Source organism: Scyliorhinus canicula, chromosome 13 (assembly GCF_902713615.1).
Source record: "Scyliorhinus canicula chromosome 13, sScyCan1.1, whole genome shotgun sequence".
In the NCBI taxonomy this organism is placed as follows: Eukaryota; Metazoa; Chordata; class Chondrichthyes; order Carcharhiniformes; family Scyliorhinidae; genus Scyliorhinus; species Scyliorhinus canicula.
In genome coordinates, this window is record NC_052158.1 from 117,284,608 (window position 1) to 117,299,966 (window position 15,359).

The window sequence follows — 15,359 nt, forward strand, 5'->3', positions numbered from 1 at the left end:
CAACTTCTCGAAAGGAGACAAAACGAACTGTGGAAACTACTGAGGAATCTCCCTACTCTCCATCATCAGGAAGATATTACCCAAATCCTCACTAGTCGACTTCACCCAGTCTCTGAAGAAATCCTACCAGAAAGCCGGCGTGGCTGCTGACCAAACTGGAACAGCGGACATGATTTTCATTGCTCAAAAATTTCAAGAGAAAAGCCAAGAGCAACATCAACCACTCTACATGGCCTCCACTGATGGGTCCAAGGCTTTTTAACACAGTCAATCAGAAAGTGCTATGGTAGACCCCATCAAAGGTCGGCTGTCCTGAGAAATCCAGGTTCGATGTACAGAAAGCCATCAGGGACACCAAAATTCAATACCAGACCAAATTAGAGTCCCAGGCCACGACACAAATCCACGACGTCTATGGCAGGGCTTACACAAAATTATGGGCTACAAAGCAAGACCAGTCAGAATCTCTGGTGCTGGAGCATCCTTCGGTGGGAGTCCAAGATCATCTTTGGGGAACTGGGGATTCCTTCAAACACTTCCTCATTTATAATTGTATCACGGTGAACTGAATTAACTGAACGAGTTCTATGCCCGCTTTGAACAATCAGCCAATACATCAGTGCCACCCGCCCCAACAGCCCTGGACACACCCATACCCACTGTTATAGCCTCAGGAGGTAAGACTGTCTTCTTGAAAGTAAACCCGCGGAGAGTGACGGGCCCCAACGGAGTGCCTGGGCCAGCACTCAGATCCTGCGCAGACCAGCTGGCGAGTGTATTCGCAGACATCTTCTCTTCTCTTCTTCTCAAACATCTCACTTCTCTTCCTTCAAGAAGACCATCATAATACTAGTACCAAAGAAGAACAAGGTACCATGCCTCAATGACTACAAACCAGTGGCCTGACATCTATCATCACAAAATGCTTCGAGCGTCTAGTCCTGACACAGATCGATGCCAACTGCCCAGACGGTCTTGATCTGTTGCAGTTCGCTTATCACTACAAATGGTCCACAGCAGATGCTATCTCCCTGCCCCACAATCAACACTCGATCACCTCGACAACAAGGACCCCTACGTCAGACTGCTGTTCATAGACTACAGCTCTGCCTTCAACACCAATATCTTGACAAGACTAATAACCAAACTCTGCAATCTTGGACTTGACACCTCCCTGCGCAGCTCGATCCTTGACTTAAGAGTCATAGATGTTTATAACGTGGAAACAGGTCCTTCAGCCCAGCTTGTCCATGCTGCCCAGTTTCTATCACTAAGCTAGTCCCACTTGCCTGCATTTGGTCCATATCCCTCTATACCCACCCTGCCCATGTAACTGTCTATGTTTTTAAAGGAAAAAAGTGTACCCGCCTCTGCCACTGCCTCTGGCAGCTCGTTCCAGATGCTCACCATCCTCTATGTGAAAGAAATTCCCCTCTGGTCGCTTTTGTATCTTTCCCCTATTACCTTGAACCTATACCCTCTAGTTCGAGACTCCTCTACCTTTGGGAAAAGATGTCGACTATCTAACTTATCTATGCTTCTCATTATTTTATAGACCTCTATAAGATCACCCCTCAGCCTCCTACGCTCCAGGGAAAAATGTCCCAGCCTATCCAGCCTCTCCTTATAACTCAGACCATCAAGTCCTGGTACCATCCTCGTAAATCTCTCCTGCACTCTTTCTAGTTTAACAATATCCTTCCTATAATAGGGTGACCAGAACTAAACACAGTATTCCATGTGCGGTCTTACCAATGTCTTGTGAAACTTCAACAAGAAGTCCCAACTCCTGTATTCAATATTCTGACCAATAAAACCTAGCTTGCCTTCTTCACCACCCTGATACACCTGCGACTCCACCTTCAAGGATCTAGGAACCTGTACCCCGAGACCTCTTTGTTCTGTAACTCTCCCCAACTCCCTCCCATTAACTGAGTAGGTCCTGCCCTGATTTGATCTTCCAAAATGCATCACCTCACATTTATCCAAATTAAACTCCATCTGCCATTCATCGGCCCACTGGCCCAATTGGTCAAGATCCTGTTGCAATCTTATATAATCATCTTCACTATCCACTATGCCACTAATCTTGGTGTCATATGCAAACTTATTAACCATGTCTACGACATTCTCATCCAAATCATTGATATATATATCAAATAACAGTGGATCCAGCACCGATCCCTGAGGCACACCGCAGGTCACAGGCCTCCAGTTTGAAAAACAACTCTCCACACTCACCCTTTGGCTTCATGACCAACAGACCACAATTTGTCAGGATAGGTAACAGCACCTCCTCCACAATAGTCCTCAACACCGGGTCCCCGCAAGGATGTGCGCTCAGTCCTCTCATGTACTCCCTACACACACACGACTGGGTGGCAAGATGCAACTCCAATTCAATCTCTACATTTGTGGATATGACATGACTGTGGTGGGCCGTAATCTCATACAACAACGAGTCAGACGACAGAAGGGAGATAGATCACTTGGTTGCATGGTGCACCAAAAACAACCTCTCTCTAAATGTCAGCAAAACCAAGGAATTGATTATCGAGTTCAGGATGCGTAGTACAACACACGTCCCCGCCTACATTGATGGCACCGAAGTTGAAATGGTCGACAGCTTTAAGTTCCTGAGAGTCACCATCGCCAACAGTCTGTCCTGGTCCACTCATGTTGATGCAACAGTGAAGAAAGCCCAACAACGTCTCTACTTCCTACGGAAGTTAAAGAAATTCGGCATGTCTGCATCGACTCTCACAAACTTCTACAGATGTGACACAGAGAGCATCCTGTCCGGCTGCATCACAGCTTGGTATGGCAACTGGTCGGCCCAAGATCGCAAGAAACTGCAGAATGTGGTGAACTCAGCCCAACGTAACACACAAGCTTGCCACCCTCCCATTGATTCTGTCTACACCTCCCGCTGCCTCAGGAAGGCAGACAGAAGTGCAGCACAGTGGCGCAGCGGTTAGCATTGGTGCCTTATGGCGCCGAGGTCCCAGGTTCGATCCTGGCTCTGGTGTGGAGTTTGCACATTCTCCCCATGTTTGCATGGGTTTTGTCCCCACAACCCAAAGATATGCAGGGTAGGTGGATTGGCCACACTAAATTGCCCCTTAATTGGAAAAAATGAATTGGGTAAATTTATTTTAAAAAACAAAAATAAAGGCAGACAGCATTGTCAGAGACCCCTCCCACCCAGGTTTTGCCCTCTTCCAGACCCTTCCATCAGGCAGAAGATACAGAAGTCTGAAAACCCACACATCCAGACATAGGAACAGCTTCATCCCCACAGCAACTAGACTCAACGACTCTCTCTCGCACTGATCTGTTCCCTGTAAGACACTATTCACAACGTCCTATGCTGCTCTTGCTCATGTATTTGCTTTGTTTGGCCCTTGTCCGCACAGTAACCAATTAGTTACTTGTCAATGTACTTTGTTGATTATTCTTTTGTCTACGGTGTACATTACCCTTGGCCGCAGAAAAATACTTTTCACTTTTCTTGTGACAATAAATCAATCAATCAATCAATCAATCAACCTGTACCCGACCTAGGCAGCCACCTTACAGCTAAGGCTGGCATCGATGCAGAGATCCAACATCATATCCAACCCTTGAGCGCCGTCGTCGGACAGCTGAAGATGAGTCATCGACAACTCGATATTCGGGAATGGGATCGTTTACCAAGATTCTCGTGCACAAGGCAGACATCCCCCAAAATATCCTATACAGCTCAGAAACTTGGACTATGTACAGGTGCCACCTCGAGGGCGGCATAGAGGCAAGCACTGCTGCCTCACAGCGCCAAGGACCTGGTTTCAATTCTGTCCTTAGGCGATTGTCTAAGGACACATTCTCCTTATGTCTGCATGGGTTTCCTCAAGGTACTCCGGTTTCCTTCCACAGTCCAAAATGTGCAGGTTAGGTGGGGTTATGGGAATAGAGTAGCGTGCGGGCCTACATAGCGTGCTCTTTCAAAGGGTTGATGCAGACTCGATGGGCCGAATGGCCTCCTTCTGCACTGTAGGGATTCTATGAATTCTAAAGCCCTGGGAAGATACCATTAATGTAGTCCAAGATGGAATCTCTGCATCAGCTGGGAGGATAGGCGTACTGACATTAATATTCTTGAAGGAGCCAAGAGCACCAGCATTGAGGCCATGATCGTCTGAAACCAACTTCGCTAGGCTGGCAATGTGCTTAAGATGTCAGAGTTCTGACTGCCAAAGTGAATCTTCTGCACCCAGCTCAAGAAAAGCTCCTGAACAAAGAGAAAGGAAGTGCTTCAAAGGCATCCCGAAGGCCTAACTCAAGAAATCCAACATCAAAGTCAATGCCTGGGGTGCCCTTGTTCAGATGACACCTATTTGGAGGAACCTCCTGATTGAAGGCAACAATTCTATGAGGGCACCGGGTGGCAAGAGGAGGCCCGGAATAGGAGCCTGAAAAAAGAATATCATCGATCTGGAGTCCAAGGTCCGGCCACCTCCCTGAAACGCCAACTACATGTAAAAGTTTGCTGATGAAACCATTGTAGTGGGTCGGATCTCGAACAACGATGAGTCAGAATACAGGAAGGAGATAGAGAACCTAGTGGAGTGGTGCAACGACAACAATATCTCCCTCAATGCCAGCAAAAAAAAAAAAAGAGCTGGTCATTGACTTCAGGAAGCAAAGTACTGTACACGGGTCTGTCTGCATCAACGGGGCCAAGGTGGAGATGGGTGACAGCTTCAAATTCCTAGCTGTGCACATCACCAACAATCTGTCCTGGTCCACCCACATCGACACTACGACCAAGAAAGCACAACCGCGTCTATACTTTCGCAGGAAACTAAGGAAATTAGGCATGTCCGCATTGACTCTTAGCAACTTTTCCAGATGAACCACAGAAAGCATACTATCTGGCTGTATCACAGCCTGCTATGGCAAGTGCTCAGCCCAAGACCGTCAGAAACTAGAGAGTCGTGAACACAGCCCAGTCCATCACGCGAACCAGCCTCCCATTCATCGGCTGTCTACACCTCCTGATGCCTTGGGAAAGCGGACAGCATAATCAAAAGCCCCTCCCATGCAGCTTATTTACTCTTCCAACTTCTTCCATCAGGCAGGAACTACAAAAGTCTGAGAACACACACTAACAGATTCAAAAACGGTTTCATCCCTGCTGCTATCAGGTTCCTAAATGGCTCTCTTATGGACTGATTTGATCTCTTCACACATAGTCTCTACTGAGTAGTACTACACTCCTGCATATGTCGCCCGATGCCTGTATCTATGTATTTACATTGTGTATTTATGTTTGCCCTATGTTTTTTCATATATCGAATGATCTGTCTTGACTGTAAGAAGAACAATTCTTTTCACTGTACCTCAGTACACGTGACAATAAACAAATCCAATCCAACCAAGTGTGCAGTCGAAGATGAGGCTCTAGGATCAGGCTCATTAGTCACGGCAAGGACCCACAGAACCCATCACCAGTAACACAAAGCTTAGGTGGACAATCATATGCATGAGCAAGTGATCATTGAAAAAGGATTATTCTAGCACTGTCAGTACAAGATGTCCCCCAACTCAAAATGGTCCCATGTTATTTCCTCTTATTTGCCCAAAAAAGACTTCCTGTTTTGAAGAGTTTCTTGATGCAATGCAAATACATGATTCTTTTATACTACTTTTATAAGGCTTAAAATATATCTAATGTGAAAATGAAAAAGGGATAACAGGTCAAGCATTTTGTATTTCTCTTTTTATTGTGAAATGATGTTATAGGTGTTCGATTTAGCAGTTTAGCATCATGAGAATAAAGCTGTTCCTGATAGGTGAGTAGTTTTTAAATTGGGCATTCTGCATGTCAAGCCGATTTTGTGTTAGTGTAACATAATTCAGATATGGAATTTTCAATTCAGATCTTTGTTGTCAATTATGTCATTTCAGTTTCCTTAGCAGTAATGTTCTTGAATGGACGAGGAGCAAGTAGGAGACCCATCCCAATGTTTCTTCCAAAATATCACTGGCAATTTTTTGCTGCATATTTTTGAAATGTAAATTCTTCCAAAACCTGTTTGTTCTTTACTTCCTTTAATAACAACCTTTATTATTGCCATAAGTAGGCTTACATTAACACGGCAATGAAGTTACTGTGAAAATCCCCTAGCCGCCACAATCCGGCGCCCCGGATCCACTGAGGGAGAATTCAGAATGTCCAATTCACCTAACAAGGACCTTTTTTGGGTTTACAAGATTAGGATGAACTCTCTTAATAGTGCATTGAAAATTACTTTAGAACATAGAACAGTACAGCACAGAACAGGCCCTTCGGCCCTCGATGTTGTGCTGAGCAATGATCACCCTTAACTTTGTTAAATTACTGGAAGTAGAGAAAGCTTCAACCCAAATTGATCCAGACGGCTAAATGAAGTTTCGGTGGACTAACTAAACATATTTGTACTTTTGCTGATCCACTTGAGAAGGCAAAGAATTAGTAAATTACAATTATTCGCAAATTCCAATTCAAACACAATATACTGTGATCATCAGGACCAATATTTTCTTTAACAGTTCATTTAGGTTCAATAAATAGGACTGGACTTGCTATGATACAACAAATCCAACAGCTGAACATACAAGCAGCAATCATCTTGGGTAGATCACTGATATCACAAGTTTAGCAAGCCTAAAATAATAATGGTGCTAAGATAAGCAAAATAAGTTCAGCGCGATGAGAGTAGCAAAGAAAAATGCAGCTTTAAGCCAATTATATTGAAAGGAAACAAACTATGTAATTCCTAAAACAAAAAGTCTAATCTTCAAAATATTAAACTTTCCTGATAGTTGTTTGAAGTTTTTCAAAATAGATCATGCTGAAATAACACCTTACTCCACCCAGTTTGAAAGCAAAGTTAAAAGATAATTCATCATGAGGGCACTATATCCAAACATGACCCTGTCGCCAATAAATAGTTATCTAATATATCTCATATCTGTGCATATTTCCAATCTTCAAACACGTTGCTTGTTGTCCTATTGTTGATTTTATCACAAATTCCTACATCGATATTCATAGTGGCTCCTGCCAATGTAAACATAACACACTAATTGCAGAACCTGGCCACTAGAGTGTGCTGCAATACCTGTTCTCCACAAATCACAAAAGGTTTCTAATGTAGTTCAACCACTTATCTGTTCTCACTAACTGAAATTACCAAACTCCAAAGCAACGAGTTAAAACATTTTAAAAAATGACAATTCACAGTAACGTGATTAAGTATTCTGATGAAAGGTAACATATCCAAGTTTGCTCAAGATACAAAGTTAGATTGGCAGCTACTGAAAGATTGTACATACTATCGCGCATACACTGATAAAATGTTGAAGAGGTTTGTGAAAATCAAACACTACTCTGAGGTTCAAAGTACACACAAACAAGAAATGCCTCAATTCCTGCATCATTAGAAAATCTGGAGCTAGTTTGGGGCTTTTCACAGTAACTTCATTGCAGTGTCAATGTAAGCCTACTTGTGACGATAAAGATTATTAAAGAGTATTATTATAAAATGTACCTAGAATATTGAAGCTACTATATAATTAAACATGGTCAATTACTCAGTGGAAGGTAAAACATGCAATAACATATTCCATCTCCTTTCTAGTTTCACAACGTGCAGTTTTATTTTGCCTCCTTGGCAATCCTATTCCAGTTAGTAAGTACATTATATATGGAAATTTATGCTAGAGACTCATTCAGCAACCACAATCAACTATATATGAAGTTATTGTAAGATGATAGAAATTAATTTGTCATGAAAGTTGTCAATACTGATCCAAACAATGAAACTTGCCATCCTTCTGATTCATCTCTGCTCTCAAATGTCCAGGTTTGGTTAACTAAGGCCTTTGTATGTTGACATAAGATTAGAGGATTTACAGCATAGAAATAGGCCTTTCGGCCTATTGTCACGAGTAGGCTTCAATGAAGTTACTGTGAAAAGCCCCTAGTCACCACATTCCGGCGCCTGTCCGGGGAGGCTGGTACTTGAGCCTCTTCCCATCTTTTCTCATCTAAATCTACAATTGTAACCATCTGGGTACTTCTCCCTCATACATTTGTCTAATTTCTCGAATCTTATAGAGTCCCTACTGTGCAAAAGGCGGCCATTCAGCCATTGGGTCTGCACCGACCTTTCGAACCCTACCTAGGCCCAATCTCCTGCCCTATTCTTGCAACCCCACCCTAAGGGGAAATTTAGCATGAGCAATCCACCTAACCTGCACATCTTTGGACTGTGGGAAGAAACCGGAACACCCGGAGGAAACCCCCGCAGACAAGAGGAGAATGCGCAAACTCCACACAGTCACCGGAGGTCTGAATCGAATCCGGGCCCCTGGCACTATGAGGCCGCATTGCTAACCACTGGGTCACCATGCCACCCAGATAAATCCATCTTCACTATCCAATTCAAGTTCCACAACCTTACCACTCTCTGGGTTTTTTTTTAAATAAACAATTTTATTGAGGTAGTTTTTGGCTTTATAAACAGGTACAGACATCATCAGAAAGAAAGCAAAAAAGGCAAAAATGTGCAAACATCCATCGTAACATATTGCACAAGCCCGCTCCCCTCCCACCGGTACTACCCGCCATATTTTCCCTCCTACTCTACTCTACCCCCCTGCTGACGCTCACTCTCCCGCAAAGAAGTCAATAAATGGTTGCCACCTCCGGGTGAACCCCTGCACAGATCCCCTCAAGGCGAACTTAATTTTTTCCATCCCCAGGAAACTCGACATGTCCGCAAGCCACCACTCAGTCTTCGGGGGCTTTGAGTCCCTCCACGCCAATAATATTCATCGCCGGGCTATCAGGGAAGCAAAGGCCAACACATCGGCCTCTTTCTCCCCCTGGACGCCTGGGTCTTCCGAAACCCCAAAAATTGCCACCCCTGGACTCATCACCACCCTTGTTTTTAGCACCTGGGACATGACCCCCGCAAATCCCTCCCAGTACCCCCTCAGCTTAGGGCATGCCACTCCCTGGGTTTTTGAGGAATATTTTCCTACCCTTTGAAATTCCAACAACATTCAGTTAAAATGTCAGTCAAGATGGATTGTCATCCTGACAAGAGGGAAATGTATGGTACAATCACACAAGGAAGGCCGATATCTGATCAACAGTCGAGAAAGTTCAAGAAAACACTATGAAGTATTTATGCTATTGGGAAGCGCAATGACCATGTGTTGACCCGCATTTCTGAACAATTCCATCCAGACAGTGGGAGAAATTGATCTAAAACACTGGGACAGAGAGTTCCAATAAATGAAGAAAATGACATGATAAAATGAGAAGCTCAGACGGAGCAATTTAACCTGTCACTTCACTTTATTATCTGCACTCTAAGTTTAGTTATATAGTTGATTATGAATCAATTAGCTTGATAATACACAAGAAGCAAGGGTGAAAAAAACAATCAACTTTAAATAAGTAAATAAACCTAATAAGCAAATAGGCCTTATATTGAAATAGGATCAATTTTTAAAACTGAGCTGGAGAAGAAAATAATTTAACATTAAAACTGGAGATGTAAAAGGGAAAAAATATCAAGGGAGTTTATGTCCCAACATACTACTACTTCATAGAGAGGTGCAGGAATAGGAACAAGGCACTATGGTTGACACTAAACTGAGGATAAATGAACACGCAAATCAGAAATAATGGTAACTAGTCAAAGTAGCATTTGTTGCAATACAAGGTCAGTTCATATCCCTAAAAGGCAAAGGTTTAACATGGTGACTAGGTGAGGTAAGACATAGATCCAATCTTCCAATTTCCAGACAGTTGTAGACCGGACATACCCCAGAAGAGGTGCTATGGAAGTCCAAATGCAAGGACTCTTGTGGGAATTGCCCAGAAAGTTTGAACTTCCAATGGGCAATTCTCCTGCTCTTGGGAAGTCTACAACTCTGAGTTGGAGTTGTAAACTTCAGACAGTCCTGAATGATTATCTATGAAATGTGAGAGAGAAAAAAGCTTAGTCTAAAACGTGGGTAACTATACAATTGATCTCCCATCATTGACACTGACTCCCCTCCACGGTAACTACCCCCCGACAGCAGCACACCCCCCCCCCCCCCGCAGTGACTTGACCTGACTAGCCCAACCACCCAATAACTCTCCCTGACTCACCTACCCATCTCACCTAACTACCTACCAATCCACCAGTCCTATGACGCATTTCACCCATCTCACCCAACTGCCATCTTACATACCTTCCCAACTCTATCGTCTTACCTTCTATTCGTAGTGCTTTTCAAAGTAGCTTTGGGACATTAAACTCTACTTCCCAAATTATATTAGATAGTGGCACAAAAAGGGATCATGCTTTCTGTCTTGTTTCCTACGAGCTTTGCTGCACGAGGTCAGATGCAAAGGATCCTCCATTAGATTCCTCAGAAAAATTGGAGGAAGGTAAGGGTACATTTTATTTTGTTTGATCAGGATCAGAAGATTGGGGCCATAGTAAACAGCTGAAAGAGGCAGCACACAGGAATTCAAAGAAAAGTGGAAATCTAACCTGGTAGAGCAATAAAAAGCAACAAAAAATACAATATCAATTGCCACAAGAAGGTGTAGGAAAATCACAAAAAGAATATTAATGCTAACGGTTAGTATTTTAATAAATACATTACGAAAACTGGAGTACCGAGGGAGATATGTGCCCGTTAAAAATAGATGCAGATGAACTGGTTTCAATAATAAGAAAATGGCAGACTTATTTAAAGAGGTACTTTGCATTAGTCTTCATAGTAGAATGTTTTGTATCCACGTTTGCTGATAGTACAAAGTTAGATGGGAGAGTAAATTGTTAGGATGGCGCAAATCAACTATAAAAGGAATTAAGACTGGTTAGCTGTGTGGTAGAATATTAACTGAATATAAATATAATGTGAAGTCATCTGCACTGGAAGGAAAAATAGACAATGTTGATATATTTTAAAGCAATGAAAGATTGGAAAATATTACTTTGGTACCTTGTACATGAAGCACACATTTAATATGCAGGCAGTACAGCAAGTAAAACAAATGTATGTTAGCTTTTATTACAGAGGGATTTGAGTAACACAGCAATAGACACCCATTTAGTCCTTCAAGCCTGTTCCGTCATTCAGTGAAACCATGGTTGATCTGTGACCGTACTCCATAAGTCTACCTCTATCCCATATACTTTAACGCCTTTGTGTAACAAAAATCTATCAATTTATAATTGATTTAGCACCAAGTTATTTATGAGAGTTCTAAACCCTTTGTATGTGTAAGTATTTCCTAATTTGACTCCCAATAGGTATGACTCTAATATTTACTTGATATCCACTAGTCTTAGACACTCCATCTGTCATATGTGTTTCCCTTAATATCTTGAAAACTGCAATTAAAAACTATTAAATTCCAGTAAGTACTAACCTAGCTTGTGTAATCGCTTCTCTTAAATTACCCCTCGGGGATCCAGATAAAATTCTGGTAAAATTACATTGCACACCCTCCAAGGCCGATACATAATTACCTCTACCATTAAAGGGAAGGAGATAATATTTTCACCCCTGTTAATCTTTGTAAACAACAGATTTCAACAAAGCCTGACACATTGATAGGGTCTATGTCCCATCAAAGAACTAAGCAGTTTGTGGTGAGGATATGAATCAATATTCAGGAATATTTTTGGGAGATTATGTGTATGACTATTTTGAAATGTTGAGTTATTTTATTATCTTGCCACTGAAGAGTTCACTCCTGTTAATCTGTTTGTCTGCAAACTATATATCTCAAAAACTAATGGACAGATTCCTTGGGTTATTGCCCAAGGAAGAACTGATTAATTCCTGGCAAAGTCATAGATCCAAATCCTGGATTTTTAAAAAAAAGGATGCATTGCATGGGAGATAGGGTAAACTAAATATTTTTAGATTGTTATTGGTCATTAGTATGCTGTGGATTGTCTCAATTGCTATGGTGGAATTTGTCACAGCTATCAAAACATGAGCAGAGTTTTCAGAGCAGGTTGTTGGGTGTGAATTGCTCTGACACATCTTGGTTTTACTTAATAAAAATACTTATTTTTTCAATCTTGTAGTTATAGTGCATTAATCATGCAGCGGAAAGCCTCAAGGAAGAGCTGCATTATTGAAGCTTAGCACAATTTTAAAAGTTCCAATTCTATCCTTTTGAGGTCCAAAATGGGTGTCATCAAATCGATCAACATTGAAATCCATTTGTTGGAGTTTCACTAAACAGTTTATCTACTTTATTTACATTATTTACACTGTTTACACCGCCATCTATATTTGCATCATCAGCAAATTTGCATATGTGGCTTTCCAACCCATCATCTAAGTCATTTATAAATACAATGAATTGCTGAGGCCCTAACTCAGGTCCTTGTGGGACACCACTAATCATATCCTGCCAATTAGAGCACTTGCCCATTATCCCACTCTGTTTCCTGCTCCTCAAGCCAATTTCCTAACCAGGTCAATAATTTGCCTTCAATTCCTTAGGTTTCAAATTTAGCTAACGGTGTCTTACGAAAGGCTTTATTAAATGCTTTCTGGAAAACATACAAGTAACACTCATTGACAAACTCCTCTTCACCACTTAAATTGTCTTGTCAAAAAATTCAATCAGACTAGTCATGCCAGCTCCCTCTGAACAGCTGAAAATTTTAAGTTTTCAGTCTTGACAGATCAAGTAATTTCCTGGAAACAAATGTTATGTGAACTCGTGTAAAATTCTGCGGTTTCACGGTCACCTTTCTTAAATTAAAGAATGACATGCGCAATATTCTAATTTAAATAATAATTTCCAAGTCAAGTGAATTTTGGATTATTATTTCATATGTAATGTTATCACCTAATCTTTTAGCATCCTGATCCTGTGGTTCATTCTTCAACTCCATTACTCTCTACACACATTATTTGTTTGCATTTAGTTTGGGGAGTCCAGCCCCGATTCAAAATTAGTTTCCTTGGGATTTCCAACATGCTAACTGTAAATGCTGGTGCAAAGTAATTATTTAGTGTGTCCATCACTACTTTATTTCATTGCCAACATCACCATATAATTGTAAAAATGTGTTACTGCTTTGCATAGGATCTTGATGATCCAACACCTGGAAAACAGAGTATATATTGGTTCCCTTACCTAAAGGTGTGCAATGAAGGTTCAATGGATTGATTCCTGGAAGAAAGGGATTGTCCAATGAGGTCATATTTACTTTTAATTAGTTCCTGGAATGTGGGTGTTGGTGGCAAGGCCTGTATTTAATGCTGATGTGCCCTTGCAAAATGGTCGTAATCCGCCTCTTGCATCTACCAGGTTTGCGTGCTTTGATTCATCCATTTAGGTCGGGTGACGTAGAATCTTGAGTAATGATGAAGGAACAGTTTTACATTCCCAAGTCACCTTTATGGGAGATTTGAAGGGAAATTTGATGTTCCCATGTACCTGCTCCCCCTGTGCTTCCAGGTGGAAGGAGGTTGCGGGTTGAAAGATGCTGTTGATGGAGCCTTGGCAAGTTGCTGCAATGCATTCTTAAAATGGCATACTCTGCAGCTGGTGTTTGCAGATGTTGGATGCAGTGACCCTTTAAAGTGTTTGATGGCGAGCCAATCAAAAGGGCTGCTTTGTTCTGGATGGTGCTGAGCATCTAGTGTGTTGTTGAAGATGCACTCATCCAGGCAAGCAGGGAATTTTCCAGCACATTCCTGACATAATCCACATACATGGTGGACAGGTGTTAGGGAGACAGGAGGCGAGTTATTTGCAGTAGAATTTCCAGCTCCTAACCTGCTCTGTTAGCCACAGTATTTATATATCTGGAGTTTGCAAGTCATAAGGAAGGGGGTGAGATTTCTCTTGTGCTGCTCTGTGACTTGTACAAGGTGTGGCGAGAATGTTACCTGCACGAACATATAAATTAGGAAGCAGGAGTAGACCACTCGGTCCCTTGAGCCAATGGATGCAGGTCCAGCCTGTCCAACCTTACCTCATAAGATAAATTCCACATCCCAGGTAGCACATGACCAAACCGTCTCTAAACTGCTGCCAGCACATATATATATATTTTAAATAAGAAGTCAAGACTGTAGTACTCCAGATGTGGTCTCACCACTACCCTGTACAACAGTAGCAAACCATCCCTACTTTTACATCCATTCCCCTTGCAATAAACAACAAATTCCCATTTGGCTTCCAAATCACTTGCAGTACATGCATATAAACTTTTCTTGATTCATGTATGGGACACCTTAATCCCTCCGTACCTCAGAGATTTGCAATCTTTCTCCATTTAAATAATAAGCTGCTTTTCTATTCTTCCTGTCAAAGTAGACAGGTTCACATTTTCCCACATTATGCTCCAGCTGCCACTCACTTAACCTATCCATGTTCCTGTGCATGCCCCTCAAGCTGCCTACACAACTTACTTTCCTACCTATCTTTGTGACATCAGCAAATTTAGCAACCATACATTTGGACCCTTCATCCAAGGCATGGATACAAATTGCCACTTAGAAGACTGAATGAGGTATTGCTGCATGTGGGCTTGGACGGTTTCATTATCTGAGGAGTTGTGAACATTCCTACTTTTGACATGATACAGGGAAGGCCATTGTTGAAACAGCTGAAGAAGGTAGAGCCTAGAACCTTGAGGAATTCCTGAATGAATGTCTTTGGGTTCAAATGACTGGCCTTCAACAGTCATAACAATTTTCCTATGTGTTAGATGTCACTAACCAGTTGAAAGTTTTCCCTTATTCTCACCAACTTCAATCTTTCTCCGGCTCCTTGATTACACGTCACTCAAATGCTGCCTTGATGCCAAGGACAGTCATTCTTAAGGCAGTTCTGAAATTCAGCTCTTTTGTCCATGCTTGGACCAAGGCTGTAATGACTTTGAAGGCAGAGTAGCCCTGACAGAACCCAAACTGAGGACCAGTGAACAGATTATTAGTCATTGTACCACTTGCCAGCACTGTCCACAGCTCCTTCCATCACTATACTGATGGTTGAGAGTGAATTGAATTGGCCTGGCCAATGCTCCAGTTTATTCAGTAGATGTCAGTGCTGTGCCAGTACTGGAATATTCAGTTTCTTCTAGAGCATAAGACTTCAGCACAACAGATAGAGTATCGTCATGGCCCATAGTCTTTTGCTGTACCCAGTGCATTCCTCATTTTGCATGAAATGAATCAATTGGTTGAAGACCCACATCTGTGAAGCTGCAGATCTCAGGAAGAGGCACTTGACAAATTCTGATTGTCAATAGTTTCAAACATCTGAGCCTTTTCTTTTGTAC

General features: G+C 42.0%; 1 protein-coding gene across 3 annotated transcripts in view; it reads right to left on the reverse strand.

The window, feature by feature from the left end:
* The window catches only part of dis3l2 (DIS3 like 3'-5' exoribonuclease 2), a 413,639-nt gene that overhangs the window by 195,130 nt on the left and 203,150 nt on the right, over window positions 1-15,359 (reverse strand). The window lies entirely within an intron of this gene.